Source organism: Cricetulus griseus (genome assembly GCF_003668045.3).
Source record: "Cricetulus griseus strain 17A/GY chromosome 1 unlocalized genomic scaffold, alternate assembly CriGri-PICRH-1.0 chr1_0, whole genome shotgun sequence".
Lineage (NCBI taxonomy): Eukaryota > Metazoa > Chordata > Mammalia > Rodentia > Cricetidae > Cricetulus > Cricetulus griseus.
The window spans coordinates 264,082,264-264,102,770 of NW_023276806.1; the positions used below are offsets into that span (position 1 = coordinate 264,082,264).

At 36.4% G+C, this 20,507-nt stretch overlaps 1 protein-coding gene across 5 annotated transcripts in view; it reads right to left on the reverse strand.

Annotated features, from left to right (window-relative positions):
- The window catches only part of Pcdh15 (protocadherin related 15), a 678,164-nt gene that overhangs the window by 299,154 nt on the left and 358,503 nt on the right, over positions 1–20,507 (reverse strand). The gene's annotated exons all lie outside the window — the stretch shown is intronic.

Consider the following 20,507-nt stretch of genomic DNA (forward strand, 5'->3'; position numbering starts at 1 on the left):
GTGAGAAAACGGTGATGGGTACACTGAAGGGAAAAATGAAAATCCTACATAACAGATCAACTTGGGAAACACTACACTAGATAAAGTTTGAAAAGATAGTATTTCCTGGAGGTCTTCTCAAGGAATTCATTGTGCTGCTTTTCATGGTGATTCAAAGAAAAAGGTTATTTGTTTTACATTTTTTACATATACTGAGTAAACATCCACTAATATCTCCTTGAAATAATGCTCCAAGAACACAATTTAGGAAACATTAGGGGTGAACAACTCTCAGCCAAAATAAATAAATGGTAAGTCTAAAGAGGCACCAGTATTTACTCAGTGTCTGAGAAGTATTGCAAGGTGATTTTGTGGTTTATTGTGAAGTGAAGAACACTGAACGATGCTGTGCACACTTAGGCAAATCCAGTAGTTTAAATTCTCAGTGGACATGCCATGGTGTTGGTTTATATTTCAAATGAGCTATCATATTAACTAACCACGGGCAATACTTTTTACTAAAATAATAGGTAGGAATGAAATATAATTATTGGCCAATGGTTAGTACCTCACATACATCTCAGGGGCTGTACAATTGTTTATACATTTTCTAAGTGGTATCACTCTATTTTCTTATAAATAATGAGACTTGATAGCAACAATTTTGTAACATTGTATCTCTTCTTCTTAATGTGGTTTTAGAGCCATGTATATACCACCTCATAATAAAAATTGCCCCATTAGATCCAAATGATTTTTTCTCTCTATCTTACACATAGAAAATCTTCTAGAATTCTTTCACCTTCCTCCCCTCATCCCTTCCTTATTCACATTGTTCCTCTCCCTGTACTTTATTTTCTGTTTCTATTTCTTTTCCCATGCCTCTGTCTCACATAGTACCTTTCAGTAGTCAGTTCATGTCATATATAATAATGTGTTTTTCTGAAAGTGTCATTCTGGCAGACCCCAGGAATGCTCTTAAGAACTGAAGATCCTCTAAAATACAATTGTGTGCCCCAAAGTCAGATATTCCAAGTAATTCTCAGAAGTCTCTGACTATTAGATAAATAAAACTACTTTTCTCATTCATAATTATTTTAAAAACCTAGAATCTGAGCTATTCTCTTGGAGTATCAGGTAAAGAAATCTCATGTTGAGGGCACCCTGTGGTCCCCTTTACTCTCCTTGTTTCTGTAGAGCCATCAAGCTACCAACCCAGCACAAGTTTTGGTTTTGTTAATTCATCAGGTAACTTACAATCCACTATATTTATTATGTAGACTTGTTGAAACTAGCAATTGGGGATTTAATTACATTATTTAAAGTTACATGTAAACAATAGGAAAATTGAAAATAGCACAGCAAATAAAATCAGTGGGGATGGAGAAGTGTAAATTAGATTCCTCATCTTATATCATTGCTTGTTAATAAGTCTCATAAAATAAAGAGTACATGAAAGAGAGGTGGATATGATTTACAATTTCTTTGCTTGACATTGGAAGAACTAAAAACTGTGAACACTCCAGGAGACTTTGTCTAGAAGGAGGAAATGGGATTATATATATTTACCTAAAGTATTTAGTATTATTGGACTTCCTCATTATCATATGTATAATATTTTATATTATAAAAATAAATGTATTAATGTGAATAAGAAAAGATAATCCCTCTGGGTAAAAAGCTTTCATCTTTTGCTAGACTATTTAGAGAAGTGTTAATTTTAAATCACTTGCTAGCTTATTAGAACTGATATTTTCTCTTGTTCTCTGTTTACAACACATATTAATAGAATTTTTCTCATTGGTTATCATTCATGAGTTTGGCAGAAAACTCTAGGTTTACAGTCGTGATAGCTACTATTTGTTATCAACTTGAAAACATCAGGAATTACCAAGCTGCTGGGTACACCTGTGAGGGATTTTAATTAATTGTATCATTTGAGGTATGAAAACCCAACTTAAATTCAGATCACTTGAAGTCAGAAGAACCACTCTGAATCTGGGTCACACTTTCTTTCGGCAACCTTTCTATGAAGGACATTGAAGAAGGAAGCTTGCTCTCTTTGCCTGGTTGCCCTAGATCTCTCTGAGCTAGTGTTAGAGCCTACTTCTTTGAGACTCCTACGTGCCCTGAAAGCCAGCTGAAACATCACACCTTGTGGACTGAGCAACTGCTGGAACCTTGGACTTCACATCAGTAGACAGCCATTGTTAGACTAGGTAGACCACAGCCTGTATGCCACTCTAATATGTTCCTTTAGAGAACCCTAACTAACACAATAGAAAAAAAAGTCCTCAATGATAGAGGAGATTACTTCTCAAATTGTTACCCTTAAATCTGAGAAAATTTAAACATTACAGAATACTGAGGGTTATACTTAATTGAGGATGATTTTGTTAAAAATTAACTTTTATGAATAGTCATCATTTCAGTTTAGAAATGTGTGTGTATTCATAAGAAAGAACAGTACAAACTGCATGCTTTCTGTTTTGAGCTTAAGTCTACACTAAAATCTCTACAATAGATGGGACCAGGCTCAGGCAGAGTGCAGAGATAACTATTAAAATCTCAGAAGGATGCATTCCGTGCATCAGGAATTCTTTGCTGAGAGAGCAAAGGGCAGAGGACCTGGGAGGTACTATGTAGCCCACTGCATATTGAGTGCTTAGCAAAAATAACTAGGTATTCAATGATAAACTAATCCATTAATGTGCTACATAATCCACTCCACAAAGATAGAACTCTAAGGGAAATAAAAGCAGAAATCAACAAAAGGAGATTCTAAATCTATAAAAAAAAACAGTCAATATAATTATAACTCAAAAACTTTTTGGAAAAGTTATTGATAGAGTTGTTGTATAGCATGTAGGAGATTGTTGACATACCCTAACATGGCAACTGTCAAGCCAGCCTCAGCTGCAGAGTGAGAATCCTGTCTGGGTTCACAGTCAAATGAATACACAAACACAGAAAGAACATCTTAAGGCAATCTATTGCTTATGATTAATTACTGAATTACACTGTACCTCATAGATATGTACAATTACTATGGGTGGATCAAAAATAGTTCATTAAAGTTCAGTATGTAAGTGTTTACTATTCTAATTTGGTTCTTCACACATTATATAAAAGTATTGAATTATATCATACTGCACTTCACAAAAATCTTATTAATAGCATTAATAAAAGTGAGGAAGTAGAAATATTAGTGTTTACACATGAGTAACAGTGGTCTCTTTGCACATTAAAACCTGCAAAGTACCACTAGAGAGTTAAAAACAAATTAGCTGAAAATCCAATTACGGGGCTTGTTTTATTCCTCACCCTCCTAAGACAGGATTTCTCTGTGTAGGTTTGGAGCCTGTCCTGGAACTCACTCTGTAGACCAGGCTGGCCCGGAACTCAGAGAGATCCACCTGCCTCTACCACTCATGAGCTGGTATTAAAGGCATGAACCACCACCCAGCTAAGGGACTTGGTTTTAAAGAACAAGGTAAGCTCTAAAACCAAGTGTAAAATGGTTAAGGATTGAACAAACTGAGGCCTTATGCATGATCATGTATATAAGATGGCAGGTGAAGTAAACAGGGGGCATCTTGGTTCAGATCACTGAGTGCCAAAATATCTTAGCTTTTGAATTTCCAGAAAATAAACGTTTCCCTGATCCATCTATTTTCCCTTAAATTATTCTGAAATACATTTCTAAGACTTTGAATCTGGAATATTAACCTACATAAGAAAGTCAAGTGAAGATTAGTATATGGTACGTAGTTACCCTTTTGCTTGTAAACTGAGTTCTTGAGAACAGAATTCTTTTTTGTTTGTTTGTTTTGTCGAGACAAGGTTTCTCTGTGGCTTTGGAGGCTGTCCTGGAACTAGCTCTTACAGACCAGGCTGGTCTCAAACTCACAGAGATCCACCTGCCTCTGCCTCACAAGTACTGGGATTAAAGGTGTGCACCACCACCGCCTGTCGAGAACAGAATTCTTCTTGCATGCAAAAGTCATGTGGCCATATGTGGAACTAGACAAGTAGCAGGTTCAATTCATTTGTGGTCAACTGTATCTTAATGAAGCTTCCAGGCTGTTTATATTGGCCCATTACTCTCAGAAGACCTTTCAGTAACTACTCCCAGAGGAGTCTATTTGTGATTGCAGAGAGAATTCCTCCCAGGGTGTGAAATGCCAATCAGTTCACCTGTTTGCTTGGAAGTGAATCATCCCTGGGAGGTTGGAACTCGTGTCTCTCCTTCTCATCTCCCTATTTCTTTTAGCTAGTGACCTATCTGTCTAGGGTATGGAGCTGGCACAGGTTGCAATCATAGAGCCATTCATGGCTCAAATATGTCTAGAAAGTTTTGAAAGTATGGTTCAAAATCCCCTTCTATCTTCTATACCACATACATCTTTATCAAGAATTGTATTGGTAATGTAGAAAATACTCAATTCATCTTTATAAAGCACAGACTAGTGCCTAATGAATCTTAACACAATTTCACAACCCAGTTGAATTCCAGGAGACCGAGACAAGCCACCGGAACAGTGGGGGATGTTTGTACTTTCCCACCAGAGCTCAACTGCTGTGTGACAGTCTTTGGTGTCTTGGGGAAGCCTCACCTCACACACATTTGCAAGACACCATGTCACTTCACTGTGGTTTGAATCATTGATCTCCTTTACTCAATTTAGCTTTGGGGACACGTATCTAAATTGAATTATGTGCACATAGAAGTTCACACCGTAAAGATAATCATAGATGCTCTCATAATAACAAAAGTGCATTGTTAAAAACCAATTTGTCATTGGATGGTTATGAAGGTCAAGAAACTTCCACTTTCTTCTCTGTGCTAGCATCACTGAGATGTATTTTCTCTTCTAAGCTGATCCTAGACAGAATTTTCAAGCATGGTTATTGTGATCTTAAAATGAGGAGACAAATATTATGAAATTGAGTTGGGCTTTAAAATAGTTTAACTACAAATTTTGTCATGTACAGATAGTCAACCAGAATTTTTTTTAGCAGCCATTTACAACAGAATGATTTTTTTTTTTGAAATTCTACTAGTGTAAGGAGTCTCAGCTCTCTACTTTTATGGTTCAAACCACTGCCTTGTAGGAAAAACAGGTGCTAAAATTTCAGATATTTGAAATTTTGGCCATTTTAACTTACATCAGACAAATGGGAGTCATGATCCATAGAATTATAAGATTTAGCCTTATTATATCAGATCTATGTCCAAATGGTAAATGACCCATTTGAGTCTAAATATCCAAGTATTTTATAGACAGACAGACAATCTTTAAAATAATTTCAGAGTCATTATATATATATATTATTTTCTATTTCATTACTGGGACAATATATCCTATGCTTATATAAATATCTCAAATCTAAAATTAAAGACCTATTTTGACCCTAGAAGACTGATTACTGGGGTCTTCAACCCAAAGAGGTTCCAGTAAGAGAAACAGTATTAAAATTTAAGTAGACTTCAGCTTAGAATTCCATGGAATTAACCGCCTGAATAGCATATGGCTAACAGTACTCCATACTTGGCAAAGTAATGGAATATTATAAAATGAAATGAAATTATATCAATCCTCAAGACATTACGATAACTCTAAAACAAATAGGATTCGATGCAGCCCTGGGGAGGAAAAATGTGTCTAAATAACCACATAGTTCCCTTGCATTTGAAAAAATAAAGACTTAGAAACTGCCTTACAGTAATATAAGTACTAATTTTACTTCTATATTTAACTTATGAAGTCCTGATATCACCATTTAACAGTGTTTAGATATTTATTCCAAACCTTAAAAAGCAATAATCTTCTAGGATTGGAAAAGCTACATTGAAATATTAAAAGCCGTTTATCATATATTCAAAACTCAAATGATTTGAAAATTCAGTATGTTATAAATTTCATACTTAAACTATTAAATTTAACCATTTGTATATACCACTGAATTACTTTGTTAATGAAATGATTTTTTAATATTTGAATAGGTATTTATCTGTTTAACATTCATAAGCAATTACTAGTTGATTTGCATTTTGAAGATATACATCTTTTCAAAAAATAATATTTAGAGTACACAACAGAGAAGCCTTGGGCATTATTATTCTCCTTTCATGTTGTATTATAAATTCAGTTTTTTTTCCAAGAAGACTTTGGAGATGTTCTGTCACGGACTTGCTTATATGTATGTGTCAAATAGTACAGAAATGAGTATCAAACTCAACATGTTCTTTCACACATTTGTATATAAACAAATAGACTTATATGATCCCTTGAGAGACTATTTGCTTTTATTTGGCTTATTTTGCTTTTTGCAAGTTGTAGAAATAACATGTTGGCTGAGAGCTATCAGAAAATCTTACATACTCTCTGCCTTTGGTGTATTTTTGAAAGATAAATAAACTTGGGTGAGTGGCAAGGCCAACTAGGTTGCATTGAAAGCTATTATTATTGCATATTAACAAATGGAGCCCTTAAGTATAGTTTTGAAGCTTATATACTCTACAGTGAAGGACACCTGATTCTTATTAGTCTTCCAAACAACACTGATAATTATCTTCCCTGAATAGTAGTGGAAAGATCATAGAGCAGATGTCACATGGCCACAACTCATGAAAATAATATCAATACCTACAGAGCCATTGGATTTTTATATTATACTGAGACAAACAACAAAATCCACCGGGGTAACAACAACAAAAATCTCTTCATTTTATTATCTCGATGCTGGAACTTCGTGACCCTTTCAATATTAAACACATTTTCTCTGATGTGTACTCAAATTTCTCTCTCGTGTATACTTACCTATGTGCTGAGATTGAAATCACTTTAAAAAATTGCATTTGAATATTCTTTCAGTTGCACATATGAGTATCTGTGCCAAATTCTAACTTTCAAAAATGTTCCTTTGAATCTCTAACTCTAAAATTCATTTCCTCAGAAGTCTATGTCTATGATACTATGGATCTTCAAATCATCCCTAGACAGGGAGTCAGCTCTCTCATTATTTCCTAGCACCAGCTATAAAACCTACAACAAAGAAAGGAAGCCTGTTGGGGTCATTTCATTCTGTCCACACTGGAGTCCCAAAGCACTGTTGCAAATCAAAGACAATGGGTTAGCTTCCAGGAAGACCCTCCAGTTCCAGGGCATCCATTGTACAGACACAGTGAAGAGGCTCCACATGCAGTAGAGATATTTCTCACAACCATTTTCAGCAGTCTCATCTCTTCTCTGATGGCTTCTGTTGTTTTGTTTCTTACAGGGTTGGGTCAGATTGAGAATTCAGTCTCTTCCCCTCCATTCTAAACCTGAATTTCAGGAATATGAAAGATGATGGAGAAAAGTCCTGACTTACTTTGGAAATTGATTGGAGGGAGGACTGTGAATAGTCAAAAAAATGCTCCCTATGACAGTGAAGAGAAAAATCTTGGGAGGAGGTGTTCATAGGTTTTGACTTGTTGCATGTAAAGGTTGTTGTAATTTGAATGGAGTATACTTTCTGTTGAGTCCGTGTGGTGTCTTCATCATTAAAGAATAATTCCATGGGGCTTGCTTGTTAACCGGGACTTTGTGAGCATTTTAGGGTGGCTCCCCTACTCTGTCTAGCTCAAGTTTCATTAATCAAAAGGGTAGGAAGAGAGAATGAGACACACACACACACACACACACACACACACACACACACACACACAGACATATACATGTGCACACACACAGGCACACACACATACACACCATCACACACAGAGTGCATATATAAACATATATATGCATGCATGTATGTGTGTATACAGTTCTTAAAACTTTTGTTTTGAAGAAAGTGAAGTCTTAGAATTATCAGGTGCCATACAATTTGGTGGAAGTAGTACATTTAGTATCTTAAAGCAATGATCCAGAGTCATTTGAATAAAAATTTAACTGTATTGTTTTATCATCTTATAAATGTATGTGAGGTAAACGTGGGAGAAAACAGATTTTCATAAATAGTCATGATGACAATTTGGTTGTCAACACATGAAAAATCATGTCAGATACCAACACTCCAAATAATGTAAAATATTTTTGTGCATAATAAAACAATAATAAGAAAAAGACTCTTGTGTGAGTGCAAACTTGTATAGCCACTTCGGAAATCAGTACGGCAGTTTCTCAGAAAATTGGGACTCAACCTATCTCAAGACCCAGCAATACCACTTTTGGGCATATACCCAAAAGATACACACTGACACAAGGACATATGTTCAGCTATATTCATAGCAGCTTTTTTTTCTTAATAACCAGAACATGGTAACAGCTCAGATGCCCCTCAACTGAAGAATGGTCAAGGCAAATGTGGTGCATTTACACAATGAATTATTACTCAGGAGTAAAAAACAATGTCTTGAGATTTGCAGGCAAATGGACAGAACTAGAAAAAGCTATCCTGAGTGAGGTAAAGCAGACCCACAAAGACAAATTTAATATGTCCTCATGAATAAGCAGATATTAGACATAAAACAAGGGACAACCAGATGACAGGCCACAACCTCAGAGAATCTAGGTAACAAAGAGGAACCTAAGAGAGACATACATGGATTTGACTAGGAAAGGGAAAAAGACAAGATCTTTTCAGTAAATTGGGAACATGGGGGTGGGGGTGGGGGTGAGAGATTGGAAGAGAGTAGGGGTGTGGAGTGGAGAGACATATATAGCTCAATAAAAGAAAATTTAAAAATTAAAAAGACTCAAATGGATACATGATAATGTAGGGGAAAATAAGGAAAATAAATAGTTAATAAAAGAAGTCCTGTGTCAGACCTGTGGTTTCACATGAAATGCCAAGCATAGTCTCATGTGTCTGAACAGCACTTCTCCAAGCAATCTTTGGGAAGGTGATGGGAACTTTGGTAAGTATAATCTCACTCAGGACAGTGGGGCATCAGGAGTAGGTATTGGACCATCATTGTTTTCTGATTTCTCCATTTGCCCTGTGGCATGTATGTGCCCACATGTGCACATCGTGGACACACAATTTAAATCATCCTAAACAGTATTTTCTCCATCAAATAAATTATCACTAATTAAAGACAGATCCAGTAGTGAGCACAGTGGATGATGAGCACATGATCAGGGTCAGATAATTTGCAGGTTACATTCTAGAAAACCTTATAGTCTTGTGACAAATTGGAAGTGCTTCAAGCTCAGAATAAATGCATGTTCACTGAATACACTTAAAAAATGCTCAGAGGCACATGTACAAGAAGAATGCATAGCACATCAGCTGTTGCCCTGAAACATGCTCTTTACTGAAGTACGACACAAGAAATCCCCTCAAATCATTACTTATTTGTTCAACGGATTATCACAGTTGTAGTTCATTGGTGGGATCACTACTGAGATGAATAGAATATTAGCAGAACCTCGGCATCCCATTTTCTATGTCCTTCATCAATCACTACCCATCTTTCCATTCAGAAATAACCCATCTTCTAACATCACAAACTTGTGTTAGTTGTCTTGAATTTTCGGTGAAGTCTGTGTATCCTATTGAAGCCAATCGCTTCCTGCTTCATCATGCCTTACATTCATGTGAGATTCATATTCGCAGTAGCTCACTGTAACATTTATGAAATAGTTCATTAGATAAATAAGCCAAGCACTATTTGTTCATGTTTGAAAATTCACTGGAGAAGAGCTGGCTTGATTTTATTCTAGGGTATTGTGAACAATCCTACCAGATCCTCTTGGATGCTCACATACATGAACAGGGTTGCATTAAACCTAAGAATAAAGCAACTGAAGAAATGTATGGTCTAATAGGTGGCATTACCGCTATTCTACAAAAGATGTCCCATGGCTTTATTGTTTTAAATGCAAAATAATCCCAGCTGTCCCACATATTTGCCACCATTTATAATTCCAGTGTGTAGGAATATTGCCACCGTTCAAAACTGTGTATTTGGTCTCACAGTGAATTAAACTTGAATTTATCAATGGCATTTAGGTTGACCAGCCATTTTCTTCTCTTGTCTGTTTTATATTTGTCCTTTTGTCTACAATTTCATGAATTTATACAAATAATCTACATACAAATTTAAGTCTTATTTTCTGCTTGATGTTATATAAATATCACAATATCCTCAATGACTTATATTTGATTCTTTGTGTTTTGTGATATATATTTAGTATCTATCTATCTATCTAGCAGTATAATACATAAGTATATATTTAGTATAGTCCATTTTATCCCTTCCCCTTTCACTGACACCTGCCTAGTTCTGACCACCCATTATACACTATGGCTATTACTGTTTATGCCATGCTCAATGTATTCTTATCACAACTTGTCATACATTTGATTTTTGTATGCCTGGATGTTTCTGTGTATTCCTTGAGAATATGATTAATGCCTTTGCTATCTGTAGCACTGAATAATTCAGACAGCACAAAAGCCTTCTTGAAATGAAAAGCTTCATGTGCAGATTGACTCAGTGTGTTCTTGAGGGTCAAAGATATGATCTTTGCTCATAAGTATTGCATAATTTTTCACATATTATCTACTTACAGCTCTGAAACCTTTATATGAACCTGTTTTTGCCACTAATTGGAGACAGAGCTAATCCAGTCTCCAGAATAGCTAAGGACAGGGACTCTCAACACTTCATTGAGAAGGAAGCTTGTGTTGTGAATATCTTCAATGATGTATCACTTCTATTTGCTCTTAAAACTAGCTATAGATGGGAAATCAGAAAATAATTTATTTAATTACTATATTTAAATGTAAGTTAGAATTCTGGGCTAGGGAGCTGCATATTCACTTCAAATGAGTATTTTATTTGACCTTATTAAAGTGAGTTACAATGAAATTATTTTCCATAAAATAAATCATATACTACCTTTTCATCCAATTTCATAAAATTGTTGTTTGTGTTTTTAAAATAAAAATTTGAAGGGATAATCTCATAATTCATTGAACTGGGGATGGGCTTTATCAATCTATGAAGCTCTTAGTGTTATCGGGACTCTAATCATGTCCAAGCAGTTGAAATAAACTAGATAATGTTTTTATTACTGGAGGGCCCCATGATAAGGGGCCAGAAAATTTATGCTCCACAATTTAATTTATAATATGCATTAGGTGCATTTACTGATGAACACTTCTAGAAAACACTTAATGAAAACTTATAGGTTGATGCATAATATGAGAATATTTCAGAACAGCAAGAATTGTATTTACTGAATCATGTATGCCTTGAATAAAGAAAAATTTGATAGAATTAGCAAAAGTGAGGCTGACAGAGAAAAGATGAGCATGTCACTGATAGAGCTGGGTAAACTAGAAAGACAATGACAGATATAGATAGATGATAAAAATGATGTGACAGACAGATAGCTGTAAATGTATAAATGATACATTTATTACAAATGATACATAGATTACAAATAGATAAATATACATAGAGACAAGATGACATGTAGACTGGTGGAAGGTATATCAATACTATAGCAACAATAACAGCAGTGTCCTTAAATGAACACATGGCCTGAAATGCTTTGTGAGCCCTGGAGATTTGGAGGATTTTTCTACCTCTTTGGGTCTTTTATGGATTTTTTTTAAAGTTTTATAAGAACACATAGAACCCATAAAGAATACTCCACATAATATTATCCCTTGCCAAAGAAAATACAGACTACTTTTGCAGCAGCATTTGTAGAACAACTTCTGAACTTTGGCAACAACAAGAGCCATGGCCTATAGAAGCATCTCATTCTGACCTCTTGTTGATGACAAATATGTCTTTCAAATACTTTCAATGAGTCTGGATTATTGAGAGAAACTAATTGATTCAGAAATAACTCAAGACTGGATTAGTCTTAGAAGATGACTATGTTAGCTAGGCAGTGGTGTCATATGCCTTTAATCCCAACACTCAGGAGGCAGAAGCAGGCAGATCTCTGTGAGTCCCAGGCCAGCTTGGTCTACAGAGTAAGTTCTAGGACAGCCAGAGCTGTTACACAGAGAAACTTTGTCTGGAAAAACAAGAACAACAACAACAACAAAAACCAAAGCAAAACAAAAAAACCAGACAACCAAAATGAAAGGAAGCAAGCAAGAAAGAAAGAAGATGACTATGTTTGTTGTAGAAATTTACTCTATAAACCCTGAATCTTAAGAGGAGTGAATTAGAGTACTATTTACATACTCAGGTCCTAAATATTCCTATTATACAAGATATTATCAAATAAGGTTTTCATAGGAATATAAGAGCATTTTATTAATTATAAATGCAATGTTGATCAATTTTGTAGTATTTTATTTTTAATTATGTGTATGTGACAGTGTGTGTGTGTGTGTGTGTGTGTCACGCAGATGCCTGCAAAGGCCACAAGATGGTGTCAGAACTAGAGCTACAGATAGTTATGCATCTCTTGGTTGTGGTGCTGGGAACTCAGTCCTCTTCAAGAGCAGAAAGGATTCTTCTTAATTGGTAAGCCATCTCTCTAGTCCTACATATTTGGATCTTACATAGTACCTTTAGCAAGCTATTGATAAACAAATAGGGCTTCCACATATACCTAAAACATTTTATTCATCATATGTAAACACAATTATTGATCAATTGCTATTTGTTATCCAGGAAATATGGAATGGTATAGAAGAGATATATTAGTAGCAACTTAAAGTTTAGTAATGTTTATTACACTATGTCTCTCATTTGACTAAATATCAAATAAGTACTGATGAATTAGAGCTATTGCCGTAAATCATAGATGAGTTTTTCTTCTCATAAATGCTTTAAGATTATTTAGTGCTTTCTAAGCAGGTCCTTGGACAGGCATGCCAGCATTCTATCACTGAAATTCATCCTCTGCCCTTGCCCTATATTTCAAAAACAACATTTTCAATTTTATGTACTGAATTTGCATTTAGTATTAAGGAGAGAGATGGTTACATCACTCTCTGGTTATAGTTAATCTAATATGTTGATATTTTGTAATTTGTTCATTTTCTTTATAAGCAATATTATGGCCTGTGCAGAAAATCTGCATGAAATTTACAAAGAATGGTAACCCTATATAATTATACATAGTCCATCCATGATACTGAAAAGAGGAATTGAACCAAATACTCATTTGGAGACATAAAAGAACTGACTTTTTATCTGTATCTCTTAATGGAAGTGGGATAAAAAGAGACATGTCTTGTTACGAATAGAACTTGTCCCAGCAAAAACTGCATGATTTAAATGTTAACAAGAATATGCAAACAAGCAGAACACCTACAAAATAACACTGAAGTGGAAATACACACAGGATCCCTCAGAATCGTAATGTCTCCACGAAACTCATACATCTAGAATTTCCTGAGAACATAAGGGAAGCCAACGCCAAGGCTTCGTGGTATTAAGTCTGCCTCATGGGAGGAACTCAAAACACAGCCTGTAGATGGGCTGCCCCATCCGCTCCACCCTAGCTGAATCACAAACAGGAGAGCAACTTCCGCAGATTGAATTTTCTCATTATGTAAATCCCAGTATCCCAGACCTGGCTTTTTCTGCAGTAACAAAACACTTGGTTCTATAGCTGAGAGAAATATGACTGAGGTATGAGTTAAGACTGCTGCTTTGTCCTTGTGAGAGAGACTGCAATTGTAAATCTCTCAGAGGACTCGATGCCCCTGAACACTGGCACCTGCAGGGCACCAAGGCTGGCTTCATAAGTCTTCTCTCAGTGGTTCTTGGTATGTTCCCCCAGGGTCTCTGAATGCATCCATTAGATTTTTCAGGTTTTCCTTGGAAGTTCGACTTGATAGGTTTGTCCTTCGTTCACTGCATTGGTGTAGCAATTATTTCCTCTGCATAGTGGTTTTTCTTCCCCATGATACTGGCCTTTTTGGAAGAGTGGGTAGGATTACATTAGCATCAGAAGCCACTATTAAAGGAGCCTCATTCTGGGAGGAGAAAAATAATCATGACCCCTGAGGGAGACTCTGGATAGCCTGCATTTTGAAGGAGCACCCCAGGAGATGTGTAGGATCAATGAGGATGTATGCAAACTACCTTCTAGCCTTCATGCTCAGTCTGAGCAGCTTCTTCTACCTCTTTTCTTGCAGTTCTTCCTCAAGTCTACTTGACTCTCCACATCACCCTCTTTCCAGGCATTCTTATTAATTTAAATTATGTGTATGTGCATGTCTGCCTATGCGTATGTGCACACAAGTGCAGGTGCCTGCAGAAGCCAGAAGAGGGCACTGGATCCCCCAAAGCTGGAGTGTAAAATGGTTGTTAAGACACCACTGACATGGGTTCTGGGATTTAAACTGCGGTCGTCTGTTAAAGCAGTATGTGCTCTTGCAGCCATCTCCCAGCCCCATTTCTCTGCATTCTTAACAAAGACAACATCAAAGGTGTTGGGAAGCATGGGGTACATGCAAGGTATGTGTTCTCTATATGTTTGAAAACAGGGCTTCCTATATTGCATTGGAAGCTTGCTTAGCATGGGTAGGTCTTACTGTGTGGTTCCATTGAGTGGTATCAGCTAAAATATTCCCAAATACGTAAATTTAAATATATGGGGAACTAATTCCACCTTCAGACATGCACTGTTAATGTTCATCTCAAGAAATCCTTCTCGATGGCAAACTATTCAATGTAATAGAAAGGTGTTTAACCTAAGTCATCCACCAACCCCAAGATTTAACTGAATGTACACTTGATAGTATGGGATTTAGGTAACTGGTCAAGAAACAATAGTCAATGTGGTGATTTAACATGGGAGGAAAGTGGAGCTTTAAATAGAAAAGACTTGGAACATTTACAATGACACAAAGAACAAGGAAGGTAATTTAAAATAACTGAAAGAAAGGTCACATAGCTAGCATCATCTATTTGTAAAATGTCTTAGGTAGGTTAAATAATCGACACACACTTGCTGGAACTAACCACAAAGTTGGGTCAAGGACACTGACACTCTACTTCTATCTGGTTCTGTGGCTTTAATTTTAACTTTCATTGTTACAAAGATTGCGAGAAGCTTGAACACCAAGTGTGATACTGGGAACCAGAGGGAGACTTTGAAGCCTGTGCTTCCTCAATGCCTGAAACTTTCTACAGTCATGAGGACAAGACTACCTGACCTTGACTGGTGCCTGACTGCATCTCTCAAGCTCTTTCTCATTCCCAGCATCCTTAGATCTCTGTCTTTATTTCTTTTTTTTATTAAAATGCAAAAACTTCCACTTCTTTTTACATTTATTATTTCTTTAGTTTTCTTCTCATGAAGCAGGTTTCCAGTCAAACATCTTCATCAGAGAAACATCCTGTGGCCAGTCTAAGTCCCCCAACTGCTTCTTGTGTGTGCCACATTATTAGTGGGTGGCTTCTCCATAGTTCAGGGTCTATTGTGCAACAATCATGGTAAAGGTTTTCTACAGCAAACAGAACTTGGAGACTACCACCCTCTGTGACTGCTTCAGAAACACATGAGTAGCCTTCATTGGGAAAATCCAGCTCAGTGGGGAAATGAAAATCTGCTGACAGCATCACAGATGAACTATGCAAGCAAGAGCAGTTTGTACACATATGTGTGTGTGCTGGGTTCCATGGTCAAGCAAATAGAGAGACCTATGGTAGATAAAATTCAACTAAGCCATTTCTAATGTATAAAATATGGTGGAGGAATTCATGGCTTTTTGTTTCTTTGAGAGAGGGTATTGCAGTTGTAGAAAGCATGCATTTTTAAATGGAATTCTATCCAATTGGTCTCACATAGGACTAAATCCATCCTTCCACATGATAAAAGAAGGATTACTGCATTTACTATATGCACAGATCTCTACATGAGGCCTGATCCCATGAACACATTGATACATCATCCAAATCTGTTCAGCATCGAGAAACAACCCATATGAGTGACTCTCAGTCTCTCAGTTACTGATCTCCTTTTGGGGGGCATTCTCTGGGTTTTATCCAATATTCCATAGCCACTTCTGCCAGTTGTGAGACCTGGAGATGCGGTTGCTTAGATACCACAGATCCTGCATGGCCAATGGGAGGCAGAAAGTCAAAGAGTGAATTAGATTGATGTCTTATTCTGGTTTGGAAACAGAATTTGTTTTGTTCACTGAGAAGAATCTGGTGAGTTAAGGAAGGGAAGACGCTGCTGTCAAAAGACTGCACGAAGGAAAGCAAGAATTAGGAAAAGCACAGTAGAAGGCTTCGGGAATCAACTAGAGAATGAGCATAAATACAAATCATTAGGAAACAGTAGAACACCAACCATGATAGGGGTTTAAGGGCAGCATCTGAGGAATGTGAGACTGAACTCTGAATGTGCTTGCTCACTCATGCTTTCTCTGTTCTCTCTCTTAGTCTTTCTCTCACTGTCTTATTTGCTCTCACTCCAGTCTGTATATATAAAGTGAACATCAGTTATATCCTTCACCTAAATTTTGAGATAATTATCTCAGCACACTGTGAGCTTTTTAAATAAGGTGAAATCATATGATGGAGAGAAATAAGCATAAAATCATTAATATGAAAAAAATCAACAATGGAGAAATTTTGAATAACAAAAATTGCATCAAAACAAAAGAATCTTTTCCAGATAAAAATATTAATACACATTGATATTACTAGTATATGTTTCAGCACAAGATTCTGACATAACATATAAATCCCCTTTCATTTTCTGTTAATGTATTTCTTCATATTTTCTGATATGTGAGCATTTAACATTTATCCTTTTGCCACCTGCCTTTAAAACCTTTTAGTCACTTTAAATCTTACAAAGTGTTTGTATTTTAGAAAAGCTTCATGAGAAGTCAGAGACCTTCTGCATTTGAGGAGACAGTGACCCAGTGTACTCAATAGCCATGTGCACTATGATTGAATGACACCAGGGAGCCAAAGGTGTTTATAGAAAATAAGTTTGCATGGAATTCAACAGAACACCACAAGCAGGATGAGAAAGGACAATCAGCCACTGGGAGAGTACAAAAGTGTCACTGGCTCCTATCTGGAACATTCCTATCTGTTCCTATCTGGAACATTCCCATATGTTCCAGATAGAGGAGTAACCAAGTCCAGCAAAGGGTTGAGAACACAGAACAGTATAAGGATAAAGCTCATCAGATTTTTACTCTAATTTTTTGTGATGCTTTACATTCATGTAATTGAACCATTAAAGAATCCTAGACACAGCAGATCAGGATGTAGCTAGGAGTTATTTCTTTCTTGGGTGTAATCATCCCATCAGACACTATTTACTTATTTATTTACTTATTGGCATAGACCAACTCTATGGCCTCACGTAAGTATTTACTCATACTCTACCAGTTAGCTATATCCTAGTACTGTTAAGTTTTTATTTTTAGCAGGGCCTACTAAGGTGTTCAGTCTAGACTTGAACTCAACGTGTAGTCTAGGCACGACTGTATGAAAGATTGTGCACAAAAGAGGAAGCTGGTTCTTAGAAACTAAGATCCTGATTCATTCATTGAACGAACATTCATATTCATCACCAGGGTGGCCCTGGGACACAAGGTGATCTTCACATACATCAAGGCTTCTTACCAATAATGCCTCATTAAAAGGAATTCTTCATGCCATTAATTAATTAATCGTAAGTGTGAAGGTTACTCTGAGACAACATACAAATTGAAAATCATTTTACGCAGGAAATGAAGAAATCTTTAATTGAAGATATTTCTTGATTGACAGGATTTTTTAAAAAAATCTTCTGGGGAGAAAATGTCCTTGTTTTTAATGAGTATTTCTTTATTATCTTGCATATTTGACACGTCCCATCTCTTGTTTGCTCAGATCCAATAGAGCAACTAATGTTTCTATACTTCTGAGAAGCCTTAAGACTCACCCTATATTAATTCTGAGTGTCAGCAATTTCCCCTGCAGTGGCAATGTGGCTGTGTTCTCTCAACACTATAATCATGAAAAAGTGAGCAACTGGAAATTTAATTTGGAGAATGTGAAAGAAACAGAGTCAATTAGCCCAGGTTGTTTGTAGGCGGCATATGTTCAGCTTTCAGCAGGGGTGAACAAATGAGGATAAATGAGAAACTGAAAGAAAACATGCAAATACTTGTTTTAACACACAGGAGCATTAAAGAGCATTTCTTCTCTACTGATCTCAAGCAAACAAGCATTTGGTCAGATTGGTGGGTAGTGAGCTGTGTCCACACAACTTTGTCAAGAACAGTGAATAGAGTGTAATGAATCTGTGTGGCAGGGGAACATGCTTTCTACTTAAAATGATACCGTAGGCACCACATGTTCAAAAAAATGATCAAGGAGAGACTGCATAGGTGTTTGATCAGGGTGGTTATTAAAGTGTGTTTTTCTATATTTGACAAGCTTTACAAAAATGCCCTCAACAGAATAACTGCTGAAGCCAAAATGGAATACATTATGGAGTGATGTGCCTTGCTTGATATTCAGGTGCTGTTCAGTCTCGTGTATGGTCCATGCAAGAGTGTGGGGTTGGGGTTGACATTCCATTTTGTACAGTTTGAAAACTGTGATTAAGAGCCATAAAGACTTTTCTCATTGACATTTCATCTTTCTTCACAAAGGTGGACTGCTACAATTTTCTTATTTTTATTTCCTCTGAACTCTGATACCATCTATAGATGTTGGATTTCTCTTAAGGGCAAAGTTCTACAGTAAAACTACCTCTGGATAACCACTTCATTTTACCAGAAAGAGTCTAAGACACTTCAGATATTTCAGACATTACATTCGGGTTTTTAGTATTATCCACAATAAATATGCAAGTAAAATGATTTTGATTGTGCCAATATCTTAAAAATTATGCTACCCAAAATGAATTGTTGTGCTTTCTAATCTTGCAAGCTTTCATTTTATCTTGAATACTTAACTTGTTCTGTGGTGAACTTTATTCAAAAACCTGCATGTGGACAGTCACATCAACTGTTGGATGTAAGATCCTGAATGGATTATTTCACTTAAGGAAGGAGTTTAATCCTAACATGGCAACCATTACCACATTGGCCAGGAGTGAGTAGACAGGAAAATTCTGTAGGATATATTAGATTAGTGGTGTGTGTGTGTGTGTGTGTGTGTGTGTGTGTGTGTGTGTGTGTGTGTGTGTGTTAAACTGCGTGCTTATGGAAGTCAGGGAACAATTTTCAGGAAATTATTCTCTCCTTCCATCTTTGGTTTTGGGCCTCTATCACAGGTTGTCTATATGTGGGAAAGTGGTATTATCCTCTGAGCCATCCATCTCACCCATATTTTAAATTGTGACAATTATCATTCCTAATATCTCTAAACAAACAAATCATGAAGTATGTGGTGGGCTATTTTCTAAGAAGCACTAGAGAATTTGGAGATGGAATTATAAAGGATTCTCTGCCGACATTTCTTAAGAGTACCTTGGATTTGTTTGTTCATGTTTGTTTTGAAGGTGATTTAGCTACAGACCAAAGCAAATAGTATCAGCTAGATTTTGCACATGATTTCTAGCTCATGGGATAAGGACAGGAGCCTATTACAGTCTGTCTTTTGGTTAAAAACATACTCATGATTTGAAATGTTTTCTTGAGGCTGAGGAGATAGCTACATCTCATGCAATTACATCTAGAATAATCTGAGGGCACAGGAGGATACAAACAGTTACTCCTCTGTAATAATTCCCACCAGACCACCTGCCCACCATCCTTAGATACAGGCTGCACCATTCTCATTTTTGCAGGAGAAAGAACCAGTCTACCAGACCTTCTACTCAGTAGCAAAGAAACATGCACCCTTTAAAAAATTATGGTATTTAAGAAACCAGAGGCACCAGAGACACACTTTTATTTTTGTTTGCAGCTACCCATCAACATGCATTCTATTTATAGCTCACAGAAGATTTGATTTTGTACCCGTTATTTGATTAATTGTACAGCTGTCAAACTACCTAGGATTCTCACTGTTTCAACAATACAGAGAAAAGTATCCCCAGCTCCCATGTTCACAAACAGCTATTTGGGGACTAAGTTAATATTCTGGCAATCAATATTGACATCAAAGTTATTTCTATTTGTACTAGTAATTCGATGAAAATAGATGACTGTGGAAGCGAGAGATCTTTGGGAGAGACGTAAATCTTGTTATTTTAATGATCATTCAAAAGGATGCTATCAAGTGAAAAACATAATGACCTATACAGAAAGTGTGATCTAAATTTAAATCACTTGATAATAATGAAAGAGCAAGATGAGACAGCTTTTAAAGATAGAAAGGTTATATTATGTAAATGTTGCAACAGGAATGAATTAAGGGTACTAGGTGAAGGAAGACTCTTGGCTTTGGAAATGTTTCTCAGAATGAACTATTGAAAAAAAAAAAACCAAATAGCACCATTCTGGCAATATTATCTAATCCAAATGCTGGCATAACTGGTTGCAGACATGTAGAAGACTGCAGTTAGACCCAAGCCTATCGCCTTGCACAAAACTTAAGTCAAAATGGATCAAAGATGTCAACATAAATCCACCTACATTGA